At 43.2% G+C, this 23547-nt stretch overlaps 1 protein-coding gene across 1 annotated transcript in view; it reads left to right on the top strand.

Annotated features, from left to right (window-relative positions):
* Positions 1-23547, top strand: part of LOC124000941 (nuclear receptor ROR-alpha A-like) — a 276955-nt gene that overhangs the window by 163807 nt on the left and 89601 nt on the right. The window lies entirely within an intron of this gene.

Genomic DNA, 23547 nt, shown 5'->3' with positions numbered 1-23547 from the left:
AATGCATTATAATGTGAATTGACTGCTGACTTTGATCATCTGCCTTGGGAGTGCTTTAGCATTGAGTGCTGTCACTGGCTGGTTAAGCAAATATGGCAAGGGCTGAAATGGAGAGATAGGGGAGAGGATGGAGAAAGTCAGGGAAAAAGTAGACACAAAGTAATGGGTACATTAGAACATACAAAATAGTTAATAAACACATTATTTGTTTATATACTGTAGATAGATAAGTGCAAGGTGATAATTCTAAGTGATTATACTGTAATGTATATACTTTTTACATGGAGACTACTGTTTCTATGGCACAAGTGGTCACTGAAAGTGCTCTGTCCAGACTGCCTCACAGCAATTTAGCTGCATGGGCAAACAGCTGATAGCCTCACTTCAAAGTGATGGGCCAGCCCTACTTTATGTCACAAATGGCTGATATTCTCATTCTCAATTGATCTTAAGCTTCCCCCATAATAGAGTGGCCAGACTAATCCAGCCTTCTCAGTGAGAGAAGGTAAAAGGGATATATTTTACTATCCCATCCCACCGTGCACGGACGTATACACACACACACACACACACACACACACACACACACACACACACACACACACACACACACACACACACACACACACACACACACACACACACACACACACACACACACACACACACACACACACACACACACACACACACACACACACACACACACACACACACACACACACACACACACCACTGTCCCCAGACAGTCCCTGCAGATATCCTCAGGAGGACATTTACACAATTTGTACAGCAGCAGCTGTTGTTTTGAGGATCTAAAATCATTTAGTTTAGTCTTGAAATCTGACTCCTTTTTTCAAATCTATTAGGCATGTTACCCACTGGCACATTCAACATAAAATAAATTGCTCTGATTGTCAGCAACTGAGAATGTGAATGTTTGACTAGCTTGTTCTACAGGCTTGAAATCATATGGATCTGAAGAGGGAGAGAGAGAGAGAAAGAATAAGAGAGAGGGAGAGAGAGAGAAAGAATAAGAGAGAGGGAGAGAGAGAGGGGTGGAAGGGAGACAGAGAGAGGGGGGCGAGAGAAAGGAGGGATTAAGCAGGAAAATGCACAAAAAAAGGGAAAACAGCAGCAGCCAGTGAATGACATTAACAAAGGGAAGAGGGATCCTGAAGGAGAGCAGACAGAGAGTCAGAGGAATAAAGAACCCTTGTGTAGAGCCCAAGCAGCACAGTGATCCCAGAACCTCTCGTCACTGTATGAAAAGAATAGTGGGACAACCCCAAGGTACTGGGCTGCTAGGTGCATCTCCTAACAAGCTGACTGTTCAAAGGCTTTTTTGTGCTCTAGAGAACATGAAAGGCATGTTTAAAAATGTAAAAGCCCGATCTGTTCCAGTGCTATGGAGCGGCAGCAGGAAGCAGATTTCTACGTTGCCATAATTCCCTAGTTGCTTGCTTTGTAAATTAATTAAGATGTTTATGACAGCTCCTTGCACCTAATGGAATGCTTATAGACTTTGTTATTAATTATTACTGATCACCATGGCTACTACTCTTATATATTGCTGAGATGGTATGACCACTGAGCTACAGTATACACTCAGAAAAAAAGGTGCTATCTTGAACCTAAAAGGCTTCTTCGGCTGTCCCCATAGGATAACCCTTTGAAGATCCCTTTTGGTTCCAGGTAAAACTCTTTTGGGTTCCATGTAGGGTTCAATCCACAGAGGGTTCTGCCTGGACCCAAAAAGTGTTCTCCTATGGGGACAGCCAGAGAACCCTTTTACAACTCTTATTTCTAAGAGTGTAGTGTATGCATGTCCCAGGCTTATCCCAAGTCCCCTTGTGCTTTCTGGATTCGCCTGATTGCATTTGTACATATGTAGGCTGTCTGCATGTGATGAGGAATGTCTGTATGCATGCGTCCATAAATGTTTGTGCTCGACCGTATTTGTGTGTGGCATGTCTCAGTCAGTGTGTCTTTTGAGTACCTTCAATCATCTTGTATCTACTATAATATTCAGCACTACAGTAATGCAGTGTCCAGTGTGATAGAAATGCTGTCATTGGCCAGCAATCCAGGAAGTGTTTGAAACACCATTGGGAAGGTTAAAAGGTTGAGCTGCTGTCAAGCCTGTCTGACCAACATCATCATCATTGACGTGTATTGGTCCAATCTGATGTTTATTAGATGGAGGGCAGTATGATGACACATCCCATCTACAGGGTGCTAATGCTGGCTACTGTCCTCTCAGTAACCTGTCCTGTAACTGTCCCTGGATTTGTATGTATTACGTCACATTCCTTTCCGGTCACACTGTTTTCATAACCTGCAGAGGAAGCCAGGATTGTCATTCTACTCAATAAACCAGCAGCCCTTCCTCTTACCTTGTACAGTTGTTAGTGTGAGACAATGGTGTGAACTGTGGTTGACCTGGCCAGCCCAGGGGTAGGCTACAGGCTGTGTCCTACTGTTCACAGGGCTCCACAATGGTGCTGGTTCATTTAGAAAGCATAAACAACCAAACTACTGTAGTAGGAATTAAGGAAATGTACAACCTTATAATGGCATCATTCTCTTATGACTTACTCTATTTCTGACACGGTAAAATGGACAATTTGTTGTCAATGGCCTGTTTGTGGTGTGCACTGTGCTAAATGTCCATAGATAGGACGAAGTAGTTGAATGTAAATTATGATAGTAATACTGATATCATTACTAGTTAATAATATGGTAATTATTTTAATACTAACACAAACCTGAGCAGGCTTAATTTTGTAGGAGAGGGGATTGTGTTCCTGTGTCAGCTGATCCTCTGTGGTGGAAAAACTGTCTCACGGGCAGGCGCCCCATTCAGACGGAAAGCCCTGTGGGCTTGTGTTACTTAGGAGTCAATGGGACAAATAAATAAATAAACACAGCCCATTCCGTTGATTACACCATCGGAAGGAGGCTCACTTCCCTTCTCCTTCTCTTCACAGTAAGGAGGCAGGCACCATGTCTCAGCATGTTAGATTTACATGGAGAAGAGGCAGCACACTAAAGCAACACTCCACCTCTACTGTAGCAGTGTTAAAATATGTATTCAGTCTTCCATCCAGCTCTTTATCTCCTGTGGATGGTTTATACAGTACTCATGTGTAAAGTCCTCTGTTGTGTTAGCTTTGAAAAACAGAGGGGGAACTGTGATCTGTGTTCTATTAATCATAGTCCATCTCCCAAGCTGTCCCCTTATCACATATGTGTGTAATTACAGGATATGTGTGCTTTAAGCACAGCTCTGTTGCCTGGAAATGGAAGAGTGGCTCCTGTGATGAACTCCCTGCTAATATGACTACCTTTGATCTGGGTGGCGCATGGAGGGCTTGCAGAGCGCACAGGTTTTAATGACGAAATACTTTACATGAAAAATAGATGGTGCACTAAGTGCCAGCCATGACGGTAGTGATTTGCTGTAGCAGCCAGTGCAGTCAGCTTCCTTCTGCTGTATTTCTCTCTCTGTCTCTCTCGCCTTTTCTCTTTCCCTCAATTGCTACTCACAAACCTTCTGACATCCCTCACGCTGCAGCCTCTCCCTGTTTTAAGCAACAGAGAGTACAGTAAGAAAGAGCATGATCTTAATTTGAGGATTGACAGACATGTAATTCATCTCCCAGGATGTGTTATTACATGGGAGGATTCAGAGGGCTAGTTTGCATTATTGGCCAGCGCTATGACCAGTCCTAACGGGGCTGCAGCTCTCTCCCTTCTGAACAATTACAGCCAAGTCCTTATCAGCACACGCTTCAGTCCACTCATCTAAGACCTGGGAGGACACAAGAAGATTAACAAGTAACAAGAAGATTTGCAATGGACTCAACAGTGCCTACAGATATTCGATCAGAGTACTCCACATGATCTACCCTAGATGAGAGTGATAGTATGAAATAGCTCGTGACAATCATCTGTCCTCGGTTGCAACACTCACTACCGGGTTCTAAACTGTCTCTGGAAGCAATGTCAGGACAATAAATGTTCGTTGGGAGCTTCATGAAATGGGTTTCCATAGACGAGCAGCTGCACACAAGCCTAAGATCACCAAGAACAATGACAGCTTCGGCTGGACTGGTGTAGAGTGCCCTGCCATTGGACTCTGGAGCAGTGGAAACGCGTTCTCTGGAGTGATGAATAACGCTACAGCATGTGACAATCTGACCGACGAATCTGGGTTTGGCAGATGCCAGGAGAATTCTACCTGCCCCAATGCATAATGCCAACTCTAAAGTTTGGTGGAGGAGGAATAATAGGCTAGGGCTGTTTGTGTGGGCTAGGCCCCTTAGTTCCAGTGAAGGGAAATCTTAACGCTACAGCATACAATTACATTCTAGACGATTCTGTGCCTCCAACTTTGTGGCAACAGTTTGGGGAAGGCCCTTTCCTGTTTCAGCATGACAATGCCCCCGTGCACAAAGTGAGGTCCATACAGAAATGATTTTCTGAGATCAGGGGTGAAGAACTTGACTGGCCTACACAGAGCCCTGACGTCAACCCCAAATCCCCACCAGATCCCACCTTTGGGATCTAGTGGAAAGCCTTCCTGGAAGAGTGGAGGCTGCTATTGCAGCAAAGGGGGGACCAACTCCACAATAATACCCATGATTTTGGAATGAGATGTTTGACGAGCAGGTGTCCACATAATTTTGGTCCTGAGGTGTATGAAGATGAAACATGGTACTGAAGCCCTTTCCTGCAGTCAAATGACCAAATTCCCCTCTAGCGGCTTCATCGGTGGAATGCTATTAATATTTGTCAACATTTCATAGTGAATCAATGTTTTTTTTTTTACTGACAAATCCAGTGATTCTATGTAAAAACCATTTTGTCATATTTCAGTCTTCTGTGAGGTATATAAAGTGTAATATAGAGATTCAAACTCAAAATTGAAAGTCTTCTTTTTTTAAGCCCATAACCATGTGTGTGAGGTGTATACTTTTGTTTGGAAGTAGATTTGTTTAAGACTACCAAGACCCTGATTTAGCCCACTGCAGTAAAAGGTTAAATGTGATAGCTGAGAAGTCCAAAGACTAGATTCCTATCAGGATTGGGACAGGTCAGTCTGATGAGCACCACACTACCAGCATGTTATTTACAATAGTGTTACAGATGTAGGATCTTAATTTGACATTAAAAGGACATTTAAAACGGTAGTGTATTTGAAATTCAAAAAGGGTTCAATTACAAAAAAAGTTTGTAATTTCCAATTTGACATTTCAGACTTGATTTTCCCTTACGAAAGATTTATCAGCCCTACAAAAATGAATATTAATTATAATCCACTCCTCCTGTATAGCAGGATTTTTATCCTGTTATACAGTATATTATTTTTAAAACCCCTGCCAGTAGCAAACTGGCAGGGGTTGCTCAGCATCAGCCCCAAAACATTACTGCTCTAGAGGAGACCTGCATGGAGGAATGGGCCAAAATACCAGCAACAGTGTGTGAAAACCTTGTGAAGACTTACAGAAAATGTTTGACCTCTGTCATTGCCAACAAAGGGTATATAACAAAGTATTGAGATAAACTTTTGTTATTGACCAAATACTTATTTTCCACCATAATTTGCAAATAAATTCATTAAAAATCCTACAATGTGATTTTCTTGATATTTTTTCTTCTCATTTTGTCTGTCATAGTTGAACTGTACCTATGATGAAAATTACAGACCTCTCATCTTTTTAAGTGGGAGAACTTGCACAATTGGTGGCTGACTAAATACTTTTTTCCCCCACTGTATATAGTACCAGTCAAAGGTTTGGACACACCTACTCATTCAAGGGTTTTTCTTTATGTTTTACTATTTTCTACATAGTCGGTGTGTTTGGTCATTATCCTGTTCAAAAACAAATGTTAGTCCCACTATCATTTGCACAAACTAGATGGGATGGAGTATCGCTGCCGAATGCAGTTAAGTGTGCCTTGAATTCTAAAAAAAATCACTGACAGTGTCATCAGCAAAGCACCCCAACCCCATCACACCTCCTCCATGCTTCACGGTGGGAACCACACGTGCGGAGATCATCCGTACACCTACTTGGCTTCTCACTCAGACCAACGGACATATTTCCACCCGTCTAATGTTCATTGCTCGTGTTTCTTGCACCAAGTAAGACTCCTATTCTTATTGCTGTCCTTTAGTAGTGGCTTCTTTGCAGCAAATCGACCATGAAGATCTGATTCATACAGTCTCCTCTGAACAGTTGATGTTGAGATGTGTCTGCTACTTGAACTCTCAATTTCTGAGGCTGGTAACGCTAATGAACGTATCCTCTGCAGTAGAGGTAACTCTGGGTCTTCCTTTCCTGTGGTGGTCCTCATGAGAGCCAGTTTCATCATAGTGCTTGATGTTTTTGCGACTGCACATGAAGAAAATTCAGTCAATCTGGAAAATTTCAAGAACTTTGAAAGTTTCTTCAAGTGCAGTCGCAAAAACCATCAAGCACTATGATGAAACTGGCTCTCATGAGGACCGCCACAGGAAAGGAAGACCCAGAGTTACCTCTGCTACAGAGCATAAATTCATTAGAGTTATTAGAGTTCGTTAGAGTTGAACTGCAGAGTGAAGTAAAACCAGCCAAAAGTGCTCAGCATATGTGGGAACTCCTTCAAGACTGTTGGAAAAGCATTCCAGGTGAAGCTGGTTGAGAGAAGGCCAAGAGTGTGCAAAGCTTCTACATCTACTTTGAAGAATCTAAAATATATTTTGTTTTGTTTAACACTTTTTTGGTTACTATCCATATGTGTTACTTCATAGTTTTGATGTCTTCACTATTATTATACAATGTAGAAAATAGTGAAAATTAAGAAAAACTTCCAACTTTTGACTGGTACTGAATATATTTAAATATATTCATGTTATATATATATGTATATTATTATTTATTTATTATTATTATTTTATTATTATTTTATGGATTCTGGAGTACGTATTTTATGGATTCTGGAGTACGTACATAGTTTTATGGATTCTGGAGTACGTACATAGTTCATCAATGTTCTTCCTCGCAATGTTTCTGATAATTTCCATGTCAAACAGACATTACAGTAATACATGTATGTTTTATCTATCTAATGATATGGCTTATCTCAAATGTTTACCAACAGTCAGTTAGAACAGCCAGAGCAGAACTGGACATTACAGTGGAAGCTGAATTTCATAACTCAGTCTGAGGGTTGGAGGCGATGACCTCTGACCTGCTTGAATGTACTTCCTTTCTGAGAAACATGCACAGTACAGTCATTTCTTCAGCCTTTTCACGTGAATACCTAGCATAGGAAGACCTTGAGGTTGTCAGGAGGATGGAAGTGAATGGTGGCCAGAAAAGTGAAGAGAGCAAAGGGCAAACACTACTTGCTACAGCCAATCTCCTCCTGCTCTCACCTCAAAGAAGTCAACATTCTAAAAAATTCATGCCTGCATCACCTCAGGAATGTTAGAGAAGGAAGAATTCCCAGGTTCAAGCTGAGCGCCAGACAACCCAACTATTCCCTGAGGATAAGACCTTATGAATTCTAATTCAGAATTAACTGAGACCTACACAGGTAGCAATGTAAAGCTGAATGCAATTATACACATATATATTCATAATACTAGAGTTAATTATATCTCTCAATTATGTAACACTGGTAATATTAGATCATTTTTTGCAATGTGCTCTCTTGGGCTAACCAATTCAGTACACCTAGAAAAATAACTAACTAAAGGTGATGAAGCTTTCAGATCAACCTTTTCAAAGCTCTGCTATGTTCTTCTCTGTGTGGTCTGCTGTTGTTGTGCATGTGCAGCACTAAGGATGTCTCACCACATAGACATCTCTACAGGAAACCACAACAGCATTGTCCATGCTACTAGGGTCCCGTGTGGCTCAGTTGGTAGAACATAGCACTTGCAAAGCCAGGGTTGCGGGTTTGATTCCCATGGGTGAACAGTACAAATGAAATACACTCACTACAATATAGTAGCGCTTACCTAGTTAAATAAAGTCACTCTGGAGAGCATCTGCTAAATTACAAAAATGTAGACTGCGTATATATATACTGTATATATATACAGTGGGGCAAAAAAATATTTAGTCAGCTACCAATTGTGCAAGTTCTCCCACTTAAAAAGATGAGAGAGGCCTGTAATTTTCATCATAGGTACACCTCAATTAGTACAGACAAAATGAGAAAAAGAAATCCAGAAAATCACATTGTAGGATTTTTTATGAATTTATTTGCAAATAATGGTGGAAATTAAGTATTTGGTCAATAAACTTTTGGTATCTCAATATTTGTTATATACCCTTTGTTGGCAATGACAGAGGTCAAACGTTTTCTGCAAGTCTCCACAAGGTTTTCACACACTGTTTCTGGTATTTTGGCCCATTCCTCCATGCATATCTCCTCTAGAGCAGTGATGTTTTGGGGCTGTTTCTGGGCAACACAGACTTTCAACTCCCTCCAAAGACTTTCTATGGGGTCGAGATCTGGAGACTGGCTAGGCCACTCCAGGACCTTGAAATGCTTCTTATGAAGCCAATCCTTCGTTGCCCGGGCGGTGTGTTTGGGAACATTGTCATGCTGAAAGACCCAGCCATGTTTCAACTTCAATGCCCTTGCTGATGGAAGGAGGTTTTCACTCAAAATCTCACGATACATGGCCCCCTTCATTCTTCCCTTTACACGGATCAGTAGCCCTGGTCCCTTTGCAGGAAAACAGCCCCCAAGCATGATGTTTCCACCCCCATGCTTCACAGTAGGTATGGTGTTCTTTGGACGCAACTCAGCATTCTTTGTCCTCCAAACACGACAAGTTGAGTTTTTACCAAAATGTTATATTTTGGTTTCATCTGACCATATGACATTCTCCCAATCTTCTTCTGGATCATCCAAATGCTCTCTAGCAAACTTCAGACGGGCCTGGACTGGACTGGCTTAAGCAGGGGGACACGTCTGGCACTGCAGGATTTGTGTCCCTGGCGGCGTAGTGTGTTACTGATGGTAGGCTTTGTTACTTTGGTCCCAGCTCTCTGCAGATCATTCACTAGGTTCCCCCGTGTGGTGGGATTTTTGCTCTTGTGATCATTTTGACCCCACGGGGTGAGATCTTTGACCCCACGGGGGAATCTCCCAGATCGAGGGAGATTATCAGTGGTCTTTTATGTCTTCCATTTCCTAATAATTGCTCCCACAGTTGATTTCTTCAAACCAAGCTGCTTACCTATTGCAGATTCAGTCTTCCCAGCCTGGTGAAGGTCTACAATTTTGTTTCTGGTGTCCTTCGACAGGTCTTTGGTCTTGGCCATAGTGGAGTTTGGAGTGTGACTGTTTGAGGTTGTGGAGAGGTGTGTTTTATACTGATAACAAGTTCAAACAGGTGCCATTCATACAGGTAACGAGTGGAGGACAGAGGAGCCTCTTAAAGAAGAAGTTACAGGTCTGTGAGAGCCAGAAATCTTGCTTGTTTGTAGGTGACCAAATACTTATTTTCCAACATAATTTGCAAATGAATTCATGAAAAATCCTACAATGTGATTTTATTGATTTTTTTCTCTCATTTTTGTCTGTCATAGTTGAAGTGTACCTTTGATGAAAATTAGAGGCCTTTCTCATATTTTTAAGTGGGAAAACTTGCACAATTGGTGGCTGACTAAATACTTTTTTGAGAACAAGTATTTGATAAACTGCCGATTTTGCAGGTTTTCCTACTTACAAAGCATTTTTTTTTTTTTTTTTTTTTTAACCAGGTAGGCTAGTTGAGAACAAGTTCTCATTTGCAACTGCGACCTGGCCAAGATAAAGCATAGCAGTGTGAACAGACAACACAGAGTTACACATGGAGTAAACAATTAACAAGTCAATAACACAGTAGAAAAAAAGGGGAGTCTATATACAATGTGTGCAAAAGGCATGAGGAGGTAGGCGAATAATTACAATTTTGCAGATTAATACTGGAGTGATAAATGATCAGATGGTCATGTACAGGTAGAGATATTGGTGTGCAAAAGAGCAGAAAAGTAAATAAATAAAAACAGTGTGGGGATGAGGTAGGTGAAAATGGGTGGGCTATTTACCAATAGACTATGTACAGCTGCAGCGATCGGTTAGCTGCTCAGATAGCTGATGTTTGAAGTTGGTGAGGGAGATAAAAGTCTCCAACTTCAGCGACTTTTGCAATTCGTTCCAGTCACAGGCAGCAGAGTACTGGAACGAAAGGCGGCCAAATGAGGTTTTGGCTTTAGGGATGATCAGTGAGATACATCTGCTGAAGCGCGTGCTACGGATGGGTGTTGCCATCGTGACCAGTGAACTGAGATAAGGCGGAGCTTTACCTAGCATGGACTTGTAGATGACCTGGAGCCAGTGGGTCTGGCGACGAATATGAAGCGAGGGCCAGCCGACTAGAGCATACAAGTCGCAGTGGTGGGTGGTATGAGGTGCTTTAGTGACAAAACGGATGGCACTGTGATAAACTGCATCCAGTTTGCTGAGTAGAGTGTTGGAAGCAATTTTGTAGATGACATCGCCGAAGTCGAGGATCGGTAGGATAGTCAGTTTTACTAGGGTAAGCTTGGCGACGTGAGTGAAGGAGGCTTTGTTGCGGAATAGAAAGCCAACTCTTGATTTGATTGTCGATTGGAGATGTTTGATATGAGTCTGGAAGGAGAGTTTGCAGTCTAGCCAGACACCTATGTACTTATAGATGTCCACATATTCAAGGTCGGAACCATCCAGGGTGGTGATGCTAGTCAGGCATGCGGGTGCAGGCAGCGATCGGTTGAAAAGCATGCATTTGGTTTTACTAGCATTTAAGAGCAGTTGGAGGCCACGGAAGGAGTGTTGTATGGCATTGAAGCCCGTTTGGAGGTTAGATAGCACAGTGTCCAATGACGGGCCGAAAGTATATAGAATGGTGTCGTCTGCATAGAGGTGAATCAGGGAATCGCCCGCAGCAAGAGCAACATCATTGATATATACAGAGAAAAGAGTCGACCCGAGAATTGAACCCTGTGGCACCCCCATAGAGACTGCCAGAGGACCGGACAGCATGCCCTCCGATTTGACACACTGAAATCTGTCTGCAAAGTAATTGGTGAACCAGGCAAGGCAGTCATCTGAAAAACCGAGGCTACTGAGTCTGCCGATAAGAATATGGTGATTGACAGAGTCGAAAGCCTTGGCAAGGTCGATGAAGACGGCTGCACAGTACTGTCTTTTATAGATGGCGGTTATGATATCGTTTAGTACCTTGAGTGTGGCTGAGGTGCACCCGTGATCGGCTCGGAAACCAGATTGCACAGCGGAGAAGGTACGGTGGGATTCGAGATGGTCAGTGACCTGTTTGTTGACTTGGCTTTTGAAGACCTTAGATAGGCAGGGCAGGATGGATATAGGTCTGTAACAGTTTGGGTCCAGGGTGTCTCCCCCTTTGAAGACGGCGTTGACTGCGGCAGCTTTCTAATCCTTTGGGATCTCAGATGATATGAAAGAGAGGTTGAACAGGCTGGTAATAGGGGTTGCGACAATGGCGGTGGATAGTTTCAGAAATAGAGGGTCCAGATTGTCAAGCCCAGCTGATTTATACGGGTCCAGGTTTTGCAGCTCTTTCAGAACATCTGCTATCTGGATTTGGGTAAAGGAGAACCTGGAGAGGCTTGGGCGAGGAGCTGCGGGGGTGCGGAGCTGTTGGCCGAGGTTGGAGTAGCCAGGCGGAAGGCATGGCCAGCCGTTGCGAAATGCTTGTTGAAGTTTTCGATAATCATGGATTTATCGGTGGTGACCGTGTTACCTAGCCTCAGTGGAGTGGGCAGCTGGGAGGAGGTGCTCTTGTTCTCCATGGACTTCACAGTGTCCCAGAACTTTTTGGAGTTGGAGCTACAGGATGCAAACTTCTGCCTGAAGAAGCTGGCCTTAGCTTTCCCGACTGATTGCGTGTATTGGTTCCTGACTTCCCTGAACAGTTGCATATCGCGGGGAATATTCGATGCTATTGCAGTCCGCCACAGGATGTTTTTGTGCTGGTCAAGGGCAGTCAGGTCTGGAGTGAACCAAGGGCTGTATCTGTTCTTAGTTCTGCATTTTTTGAACGGAGCATGCTTATCTAAAATGGTGAGGAAGTTACTTTTAAAGAATGACCAGGCATCCTCAACTGACAGGATGAGGTCAATGTCCTTCCAGGATACCCGGGCCAGGTCGATTAGAAAGGCCTGCTCACAGAAGTGTTTTAGGGAGCGTTTGACAGTGATGAGGGGTGGTCGTTTGACTGCGGCTCCGTAGCGGATACAGGCAATGAGGCAGTGATCGCTGAGATCCTGGTTGAAGACAGCGGAGGTGTATTTGGAGGGCCAGTTGGTCAGGATGACGTCTATGAGGGTGCCCTTGCTTACAGAGTTAGGGTTGTACCTGGTGGGTTCCTTGATGATTTGTGTGAGATTGAGGGCATCTAGCTTAGATTGTAGGACTGCCGGGGTGTTAAGCATATCCCAGTTTAGGTCACCTAACAGAACAAACTCTGAAGCTAGATGGGGGGCGATCAATTCACAAATGGTGTCCAGGGCACAGCTGGGAGCTGAGGGGGGTGGGGTAGCAGGGGGCAACAGTGAGAGACTTATTTCTGGAGAGAGTAATTTTCAAAATTAGTAGTTCGAACTGTTTTGGTATGGACCTGGAAAGTATGACATTACTTTGCAGGCTATCTCTGCAGTAGACTGCAACTCCTCCCCCTTTGGCAGTTTTATCTTGACGGAAGATTTTATAGTTGGGTATGGAAATCTCTGAATTTTTGGTGGCCTTCCTGAGCCAGGATTTAGACACGGCAAGGACATCAGGGTTAGCAGAATGTGCTAAAGCAGTGAGTAAAACAAACTTAGGGAGGAGGTTTTTTATGTGGACATGCATGAAACCAAGGCTTTTTCGATCACAGAAGTCAACAAATGAGGGTGCTTGGGGAAATGCAGGGCCTGGGTTTACCTCCACATCACCCCGGAACAGAGAAGGAGTAGTATGAGGGTGCGGCTAAAGGCTATCAAAACTGGTCGCCTAGAGCGTTGGGGACAGAGAATAAGAGGAGCCGGTTTCTGGGCATGGTAGAATATATTCAGGGCATAATGCGCAGACAGGGGTATGGTGGGGTGCGGGTACAGCGGAGGTAAGCCCAGGCACTGGGTGATGATGAGAGAGGTTGTATCTCTGGACATGCTGGTTGTAATGGGTGAGGTCACCGCATGTGTGGGAGGTGGGACAAAGGAGGTATCAGGGGTATGAAGAGTGGAACTAGGGGCTCCATTGTGAACTAAAACAATGATAACTAACCTGAACAACAGTAAACAAGGCATATTGACATTTGAGAGAGACATACAGCGAGGCATACAGTAATCACAGGTGTTGAAATTGGGAAAGCTAGCTAAAACAGTAGGTGAGACAACAACAGCTATTCACCTAGCACAACAACAGCAGGTAAAATGGCGTTGACTAGGCAACGGGGCCGACAGATAAAACAAACAAGCAGAATGGAGTACAGTGATTAATGGACAGTCCAGCGTGCATCAGCTATGTAGCCAAGTGATCAGTGTCCAGGTTATCCAGTGTTATCCAGGTTAAAAAATTAACAATGACTAAATAGCTTGCAGCTAGTTAGCTGGTTAGCTTCTGGAGGTTCTTGAGTGTGTTCTAAAAATTTAAAATAATAGCGATTCCGTATCACATTGGGTGAGGCAGGTTTCCGGAAGGTATAAACAAATTAAAAATCGGAAAGAGATAGAAAGTACATATGGGTTCAGTGAGTGTTTGGGACGCGGCGATGCAGACGGTTAGCAGGCCTGTGCTAACAAGCTAACAGTTAGCAGGCCGGGGTAAACAAGGTAGAAGTTAGCGGACCAGGGCTAAACAAGCTAGCAGTTAGCAGGCCGAATTAGCAAGCAAGGAGATAGCAAGGGCTAGAGAGTTAGCCTTTGGGATGAGTCTGTTTATTCCTCTTTATGCGGTGACATCGATAGACCGGTCGTGGGCCCGGGTATTGTAGCCCAGAGTATGCTACGGTGGTAAGCACAGGTGCTCTGGCCGGGCTAGCTTCAAGCTAAGTTTGGTGGAAACGCTAGCCAGGAGTAATCATCCGGGGTTGCGGTTTAGCTAGAAAGCTAGTTGTGAAGATCCAGCTGAAAAATGTTCCGTTTGCGGTGGGAATCCGGGGATAAAAATAAATAGGTCCGTTATGCTCTGGTTAGCGTCGCGTTGTTCGAACTGGCGAGAGCTTTCCGAGCTAAAGGTTAGCTGATGACCGGTTAGCTGAAGACAGCTAGCATAGCTGGTGGTTAGCTGGCTAGCTTCAGTTGGTTCCGAAGTAAATATAAATACTTTAGGAAAAAGTAGCTACATTGGGTGAGGCGGGTTGCAGGAGAGTATTTGGAAGCTTAGGTTTATCAAAATGTTTTTAAAGATATGCAAAGAAAAATATGTAGAAATGAAAAAGAAACGATATACAGGAAGACTTACTGCTACGCCATCATGGATCCAACAGCATGTAGAGGTCTGTAATTTTTATCTTAGGTACACTTCAACTGTGGGAGACGGATTCTAAATAATAAATCCAGAAAATCACATTGTATGAATTTTAAGTAATTAATTTGCATTTTATTGCATGACATAAGTATTTGATCACCTACCAACCAGTAAGAATTCCGGCTCTCACAGACCTTTTATTTTTACTTTAAGAAGCCCTCCTGTTCTCCACTCATTACCTGTATTAACTGCACTGGTTTGAACTCGTTACCTGTATAAAAGACACCTGTCCACACACTCAATTAAACAGACTCCAACCTCTCCACAATGGCCAAGACCAGAGAGCTGTGTAAGGACATCAGAGTTCAATTGTAGACCTGCACAAGGCTGGGATGGGCTACAGGACAATAGGCAAGCAGCTTAGTGAGAAGGCAACAACTGTTGGCGCAATTATTAGAAAATGGAAGAAGTTCCTCGGTCTGGGGCTCCATGCAAGATCTCAGCTCGTGGGACATCAATGATCATGAGGAAGGTGAGGGATCAGCACCGAACTACACGGCAGGACCTGGTCAATGACCTGAGGAGAGTTGGGACCACAATCTCAAAGAAAACCATTAGTAACACACTACGCCGTCATGGATTAAAATCCTGCAGCGCATGCAAGGTCCCCCTGCTCAAGCCAGCGCATGTCCAGGCCCGTCTGAAGTTTGCCAATGACCATCTGGATGATCCAGAAGAGGAATGGGAGAAGGTCAATGTGTCTGATGAGACAAAAATAGAGCTTTTTGGTCTAAACTCCACTCGCCTTTTTTGGAGGAAGAAGAAAAATGAGTACAACCCCAAGAACACCATCCCAACCGTGAAGCATGGAGGTGGAAACATCATTCTTTGGGGATGCTTTTCTGCAAAGGGGACAGGACGACTGCATCGTATTGAGGGGAGGATGGATGGGGCCATGTATCTCGAGATCTTGGCCAATAGCCTCATTCCCTCAGTAAGAGCATTGAAGATGGGTCGTGGCTGGGTCTTCCAGCATGACAACGACCCGAAACACACAGCCAGGGCAACTAAGGAGTGGCTCCGTAAGAAGCATCTCAAGGTCCTGGAGTGGCCTAGCCAGTCTCCAGACCTGAACCCAATATAAAATCTTTGGAGGGAACTGAAAGTCCGTATTGGCCAGCGACAGCCCCGTAACCTGAAGGATTCTGGAGAAGTGTTGTGGGCCAAAATCACTGCTGCAGTGTGTGCAAACCTGGTCAAGAACTACAGGAAATGTATGATCTCTGTAATTGCAAACAAAGGTTTCTGTACCAAATATTAAGTTCTGCTTTTCTGATGTATCAAATACTTATGTCTTCCAATAAAATTCAAATTAATTACTTAAAAAATAATACAATGTGATTTTCTGGATTTTGTTTTAGATTCAGTCCCTCACAGTTGAAGTGTACCTATGATAAAAAATTACAGACCTCTACATGCTTTGTAAGTAGGAAAACCTGCAAAATCGGCAGTGTATCAAATACTTGTTCTCCCCACTGTATATATTTATATATATATATATATATATATATATATATATATATATATATATATATATATATATATATATATATATATATATATATAACTGTGTGTTGTTTTGTGTGAGCCTTTGAGCACATCCAGTAGTGGTCAGTGCATGCTGTGTTGTACAGTATAGTACAGGTCACTACAGTACAGAGAATCAGGTTGGTCTGGATGGGCTGTATTTATGGTTCAGGCTGAGAGGGTATTGGGTTTCGTGTGTGGTTCAGGCTGGATCACAGGGAGATTACTGAGAGCTAGGAATCGCCCGCTCAGAGTCCACACACACACAGAGGCCTGTACTGTGCCCCTGGCCTCATTTTGACCAGCACAGAGGGGATTCCTGTGTCTACCGGCCCCCAGGGACCAGCTCTCAAAGGGTTGCAGAGGAGTAGACTGCCATGGAGGATCAGGAGCAGCAGAAACACTGTCGTTTGGCTTTTTACCAAATTACAGACAGTTTTTTTTCTGAATGAAAAGGAAGTTGTTAATTATTTATAATTTTTCAGACCACACTTTTTCTGAAATCGGCTCACCTTCATTGGTCTTCTGAGAGTGTTAGGAAACAACACTTGGCAGTAAGCTATGGTGTTAAAGATTCACAGATTATTTAGTATCATTGTAAATATGAATATTACGTTGTTGTTATGAACCTTCCTCCTCACGATGGCCTCTTACAAAAGGCAATGCGATCCCTCGTTAAGGCCGGGAGCATTGCAGCACCGTTACGTGAATGTTTGTGGCTCTCACCATTTGTTCAAGCACTCAGCTGAGTGAACCTGGGCTGCGGCATCTCACCAATAACAATAGCGCTTATCGCTCAGCTCCCTGCGGTACAATTAAAATTCCGTCAGAGTATTCAATCTGCCTCCTAGCCATGCCTGCTGTTCCCGCGGCCCTCCTGGGCCACGTCTATTCCTCTGCCACCATGTATAATTCACGAGCCACCACACAGCTCCGCACACACCGCATTGAGGGCTCACCTGGAGACTCACAGGCCCAATAAAGCAGAACTGCACAGGGGGAGAAGCGTGCAGGAGTTTGGCAAATATACTGTAGGGAGGGAAGAGTCTGCAAGATAGCCCTTGTGGTCAACAAGGGCTCTATCTGGTAATCATTGAGCCATTCTGATAATTTTAGATATCCAGGCTTATATAAAAATATATATAGAGATAAGTATATGATTGTTTTTTTTCTCCATCTTTCTCCTCTCTTCTCTTGAAAGACAATTGTGGTGTCCTCTAAAACTAATTTGGATGTAAATCTTCTATTTGTAGATAATTCCATAGTGATGCATAGGAGTAACCTGTGGAGCCCTCTGAGTGGTTGCTTTTAGTTAAAACCAATTAGAAATGACCAGAAATAACAGTGCCTGGAGACAGAGAAGTCATTTTTCTCCTACGCCTCCCCAGAGAGTTGGCCTCTCCATGGATTAAGTGTTTTAGTATATTAGGGGGCAGCTGATTAGAACCATTATGCTTTTTTAATCATTACATTTTTGCATTTATAGTTTTTACTAGTATAATAAGGCTAAGTGTGTCACTACAGAAGGGACACTTATTGGAGTGACTGTGTATGAAGCTGAGCTAGCTCCTCAATTCATCTTACCGTATATTGTGTATGTGAGTACTTATTGTATTGGGAACCTTTCTTGTAACATTTACTTCTCTCCTCACTCTTAGTACAGCCAGCTAAAGTGCACTATATAATTTATTTCATATGGCATATGGCTTTGGATGTAAATTACTCTGAAAGTGAATTGTATTTACAGTTCCAATGTCTATCAGAGAAAGGATGGCCCTAATAATGGACACTGATGGGCTCTGACTACTTGGGTTCAATAGCCCCCAAGTGTGTGATGCCTCCTGTAGCTGGGGATGCTGTGCTGCTCTGGTCTGGTCTGTGCTGGCCGTGTCCTTGTGCGCATTGGGCGTAGAACGTTGGAGTGCCAAGCAGAGCGAAGCGGGAAGTGGACTGGAGGAAGTGGGCCTCCCTGTCTCCCCAGACTGAGCAGTGAATGAGGATAAGTGAGGAGCGCCAGTCAATGAATCAAGCAGCAGGAAGGCAGGGAGCAGCCAGGGGGAGAGTGTGACGTCCCCGCGGGAGGAGCTTCGCATTAGGAACTTCCTCGTCTGTGTGTTTCTGGCACAGGTTAAATGGATCGCTCCCATTAGCGCGCTGAGAGGACAGCTCCATTATATGAAGGAGACTGTAACTTTGAATGTCACGGTGCAACAACCCCTGAATGCAACGGTGTCTCCCAGGGAGGGAGGGTGACAATAACCATCCATGATAATCATTCCCTGTCAGGCTTTAAGGAACTTGGAATTATGACGTATGGCCTGCCGCACGCCTCAGACTTCATTACAGCGCTGTCACTTTGAGCTGCAGTCTTCGCCGAAGAAGCACCACTCGGCTGCTTGGCCTGGCCCCGGCCCGCTCCCCGGCCCGCTCCCCTTATGTCTCAGTGGCATGTTTACAGGATGTGTGCCCCCTGCAGATAGATGTAGTGGAGGTTAACCTCCAGCCGTCTGCACACCTACTCCTTTCTGATCTGACAAGGTGGCAATTCTCATGAGAAGAGACTGGAGAGAATGTGTGCTGTGAATGTTTACCACTGTGAGGTAGAATCAGAATGATCAAAGGTTTCAAGGTGACAGCCATCCCCTCCTTCCATTGTGACAAATTGTAATCTCTACTAGAAATATGAATTAGCTCAGTAGTCAAATGAGGGAAGTTTAATGTATAACATTATCAAAATGTTTGGCTAAAGGGACAAATGAATGGCCATAGACTTGTATACACTCTACTGTGGTCTAGTAACGGCAAGCTTGTTTATGTTAGATCGCATGTCTGTCAAGGAGAGAATCACAGACAAAGTGACCTCTGAACCTGCCCTCCAGTGGAGTAGACTTACCGTATTGACACAGAGGTTGTTTCTGCCCAAAACACCAGAGCCAAGCCCACCCTCCCCCTCCCCTTCCCACAGCCTGACTCACATATTGGCTCCCCGGCCCCTACCCTGTGCCACCTCCAATCAGAGGTCTCTGAATAACACATAGAGGAGGAAGTGGGCTAACTGTGCACATCTTCCTCTCCTCCCCTCCCCTGCCATGGAGCCTTTAGCTCTGTTGACAGTAATGATTTCCTCCTTTATGTCTAAGTACATTTTTGGTGGAACGATGAGTTTTCTTATCTCTAAGTGACATTGACAGAATGGCTGTTCGTGACGTGGGGAGGATGGGAGACAAATAGCTGATAGGACTGGGCCAACATGATTCAGATACACAGGGCTAATACACAGTGCAGTGCAGGGGGATACAGGGAGACGTAATAAGAAAATTAGTAACAGAAAGAGCACAAAATATGGACCTTCTTAGTTTGGTCTTGTTTAACGCATCAGAGTGTGTCTCTTTTCGATCCTTGTGGCTTTGTGGTAAACTGTTGGGTACACACAGATGTCATGTGGCTCTCACCGTTCGCTATTATCAACACTGCTCTGGAGCATCACTATTATATTCCCTTATCATTGGGTACACCATGTTAATTATTTAGATTCTTTCTCATCCCATTGCCTTTTCTGCAGGAAACAACATGTTGAGATATACAGTACCAGTCAAAAGTTTGGACACACCTACTCATTCAAGGGTTTTTCTTTATTTTACTATTTGCTATATTGTATGATAATAGTGAAGACATCAACACTAGGAATTATTCTGATGGAATCATGTAGTAACCAAAAAAGTGTTAAACAAATCAAAATATATTTCATATTTTAGATTCTTCAAAGTAGCCACCCTTTGTCTTGATTGCAGCTTTGCACACTCTTGGCATTCTCTCAACCAGCTTCACGAGGAATGCTTTTCCAACAGTCTTGAAGGAGTTCTCACATATGCTGAGCACTTGTCGGCTGCTTTTCCTTCACTCTGCGGTCCAACTCATTCCAAACTATCTCAGTTGGGTTGAGGTCTGGTGATTGTGGGGCCAGGTCTTCTGATGGAGCACTCCATCACACTCCTTCTTGGTCAAATAGCCCTTACACAGCCTGGAGGTGTGGTAGCCATGCTGGTTAGTGTCCTTGAATTCTAAATAAATCACAGACATTGTCACCAGGAAAGCACCCCACACCATCTCACGTGCTCCTCCATGCTTCACGGTGGGAACCACACTTGCTGCGATCATCCATTCATCTACTCTGCGTCTCACAAAGACATGGCGGTTGGAACCAAAAATCTCAAATTTGGGCTTATCGGACCAAAGGACAGATTTCCACCTGTCTAATGTCCATTGCTTGTGTTTCTTTTTGCCCAAGCATGTCTCTTATTCTTATTGGTGTCCTTTAGTAGTGGTTTCTTTGCAAGAATTCGACCATGAAGGCCTGATTCACACGGTCTCCTCAGAACATGTGTCTGTTACTTGAACTCTGTGAAGCATTTATTTGGGTTGAAATCTGAGTTGCAGGTAACTCTAATTAATTTTTCCTCTGCATCAGAGGTAACTCTGGGTCTTCCTTCCCTGTGGCGATCGTCATGAGTGCCAGTTTCATCAAAGCGCTTGATGGTTTTTACGACTGCACTTGAAGAAACTTGAAATGTTCCAGGTTGCCTGACCTTCATGTCTTAAAGTAACGATGGACTGTAGTTCGTCTTTGCTTATTTGAGCTGTTCTTGCCATAATATGGACTTGGTCTTTTACCAAATAGGGCTATCTTCTGTATACCACCCCTACCTTGTTACAACTTAACTGATTGTCTCAATTGCATTAAGAAGGAAAGAAATTCCACAAATTAACTTTTAAGAATGCACACCTGTTAATTGAAATGCATTCCAGGTGCCTACCTCATGAAGCTGGTTGAGATAATGCCAAGAGTTTGCAAAGCTGTCATCAAGGCTACTTTGAAGAATCTCAAATATAAATTACATTCTGGTTTGTTTAACACTTTTTGTTGCTGTTGTTGAAAATAGTAAAAATAAAGAAAAACCATGGAATGAGTAGGTGTGTCCAAACTTTTGACTGGTAATGTATTTCCTAGTTCTGTGGAACAGCAAGCTAATAGTGTGACATATTGGGCAGAATTGGAATTAGCCCTGCTTTTTCTACCAATTGTTTTGTGCGTCTTCAGTAAAATATCTGGTGTACAACTCATGCCTTAGAATCCTATATCTAAAACAATAACCAGAGCCGGATTGTGCCAATGTCAGAATGTCTGTTTTATGTGTCTATAATACAGTTTCTAAGATCTGAAGAGAAGCCAATAAATAGCTGCCATTTTGATATGCAGTCCTGATACTCTATTTCCACAACATGAAACCAGAGGTTCCTTACATGGCGTTAAAGTTCTAAGTCCTCTAACCTTTCAACAAACAAGGTTTTTTCTGCCCAACACATCCATTAACACAGAGCGTTGACTCCACCACTCCCACATGGCCTATGAGGCTATGACTGACTGCCACACTGAATACCCTGTTATTTGACTGAGATATTACAGGAGGATTACCGTTTTTTAACCTTTCGCAATGTCACAGTTGGACAGACAGTGTTTGGCCGTGAGCCTGATCACAGAGCCCTGGCCCCTAGGTGGCTGTTTTGTAGTTGAGTTAAAATTATGTTGAATAATAAACTAGATTTATCAATCTGACTCCATGTGAATAAAAGCAATAGGTCTGAAGTGTCTCTTGTGGGTCTAGCAAGATATAGTATTGCCTCACCATTCCTATTATTATGTGTAGTGTAAATGACTGTACAATTTAGGATTTACAAATATAATATTACGAACATATAGTCAAACAAATAGTTACTTTATAAATAAGGAATGCATTTACTCAAATAAATTAATCGATTTTCTTAGTCACGAATGAATTAACACTTCCAAAATAGGAGTGTTCATGGAATACATTTCAAAATAAGACGGAGTCAATTTCTATCCCCAATAAGTGGTTACACGTGTCTTCAGTTCAGAATCATCTCTTAGAGAGAAAGTGTTTTTACGCTGGAGTTTGCAGACAAGACATTGATGAACCAAAAGATACTCAGACATTTTATACATGAAAAAACAGAAACCCCCCCCCCCAACCTAAATTAACATTCATTTGCAGTTTTCTTGCGAAAACAAAAGAAAGGACATCACACCCAGATACTAATTACCACATTCCTAAATATCTTCGAAACAACAGGACACAGACATTATCTCATCTGATAAGAAGTGATGTGGGGGAAAAATGGATGTAGTTACATATCGGGATATTATTTTTGACAATATTTCGCAATATTATTTTCGCGCAAGTTGGCTGTACCAGCACCAAAACTCAAGTATTATTCCATCATAGCGTGTTCTTCATCTTCCTTTTAAATAGGGAGACAATTTGTTCTCACCACTTTTATTTCCATGACTGATCAAAACTCGTTTTCTCACAGCTCTCCCTTGTCCCTCTGCAGCAGACATATGGTGAGCAATATGTTTGGAAAATCGAAACAATAAAATCACAATACATATACAGTAGAATCATGAGATTTGCAATACATATCTTATCAGCACCTAAGTATGGTTATTATATTGTATCATGATAAGCGGACAGCCCAACAGACAGATTTGTCCTGGTCACTCTAAAAAGGATATTCCATTACACATACAATACAACAACATGCCAAACTGCGCAGCTCGTTAAGAGCTATTGAAATCATCCAAACATGACAATAGAAACTAATTCAATTACATTCACAACGTCAGGTCCAGTTTTTTAATCACTTTCAGCCTTAAGGGTGAAGGGAACAAAATGCAGTCTGCTGTACTTTGCTTTTTGAAATGGTAAAGCATGGTTATTTCTCTAGATAATATCATGAATCGTGACTGATCACACGCTATGATCCCACGCTAGTTAGTCCTGCACTCTTAGGGAAAAAAGGGTTCCAAAAGGGCTCTTCGGCTGTCCCCATAGGATAACCATTTTTGGTTTCAGGTAGAACTCTTTTGGGTTCCATGTAGAACCCTCTATGGAAAGGATTTTACCTGGAACCCAAAAGGGTTCCTATGTGGACAGCCGTAGAACCATTTTAGGTTCAAAGCGCGTGACGCTGTCTCTATCACAGTCCAACAAGGTCATCATCTCGCCCCACTATAGTTTCCCCTCTCTCTTTCAGCTCCTTGGACCTGATATCAGATGTGTTTCTGTGTCCAGAAAGCTGACGGGCTTATTTGTTTCCCCCCTCGTTGGTCTTTCCCCTCAAATGTGTCTGAAACATTGTTATCTCCTGCCAGTCGCTCTTTTTTCCCCCAACGAGAATTATTGAATCATGTCAGCCCGTCATCCCCTGATATTCAGCTGCAAGCTGGAGAAAAATGTGCCGTTGCTTCCGCATGACATGTGGGATCTATTAGTGTGCTCTCACCCTGCAAAGCATGAGCATCCGGACCCACTGGGGCCCATGGTTGGCTGTGCGATGGCCCGCGTCGGGCTCCCAGGG

Source organism: Oncorhynchus gorbuscha, linkage group LG02 (genome assembly GCF_021184085.1).
Source record: "Oncorhynchus gorbuscha isolate QuinsamMale2020 ecotype Even-year linkage group LG02, OgorEven_v1.0, whole genome shotgun sequence".
NCBI classification, from domain to species: domain Eukaryota; kingdom Metazoa; phylum Chordata; class Actinopteri; order Salmoniformes; family Salmonidae; genus Oncorhynchus; species Oncorhynchus gorbuscha.
The sequence above is the reverse complement of the archived record's forward strand: the minus strand, read 5'-3'. Positions and strand labels throughout refer to the sequence as shown.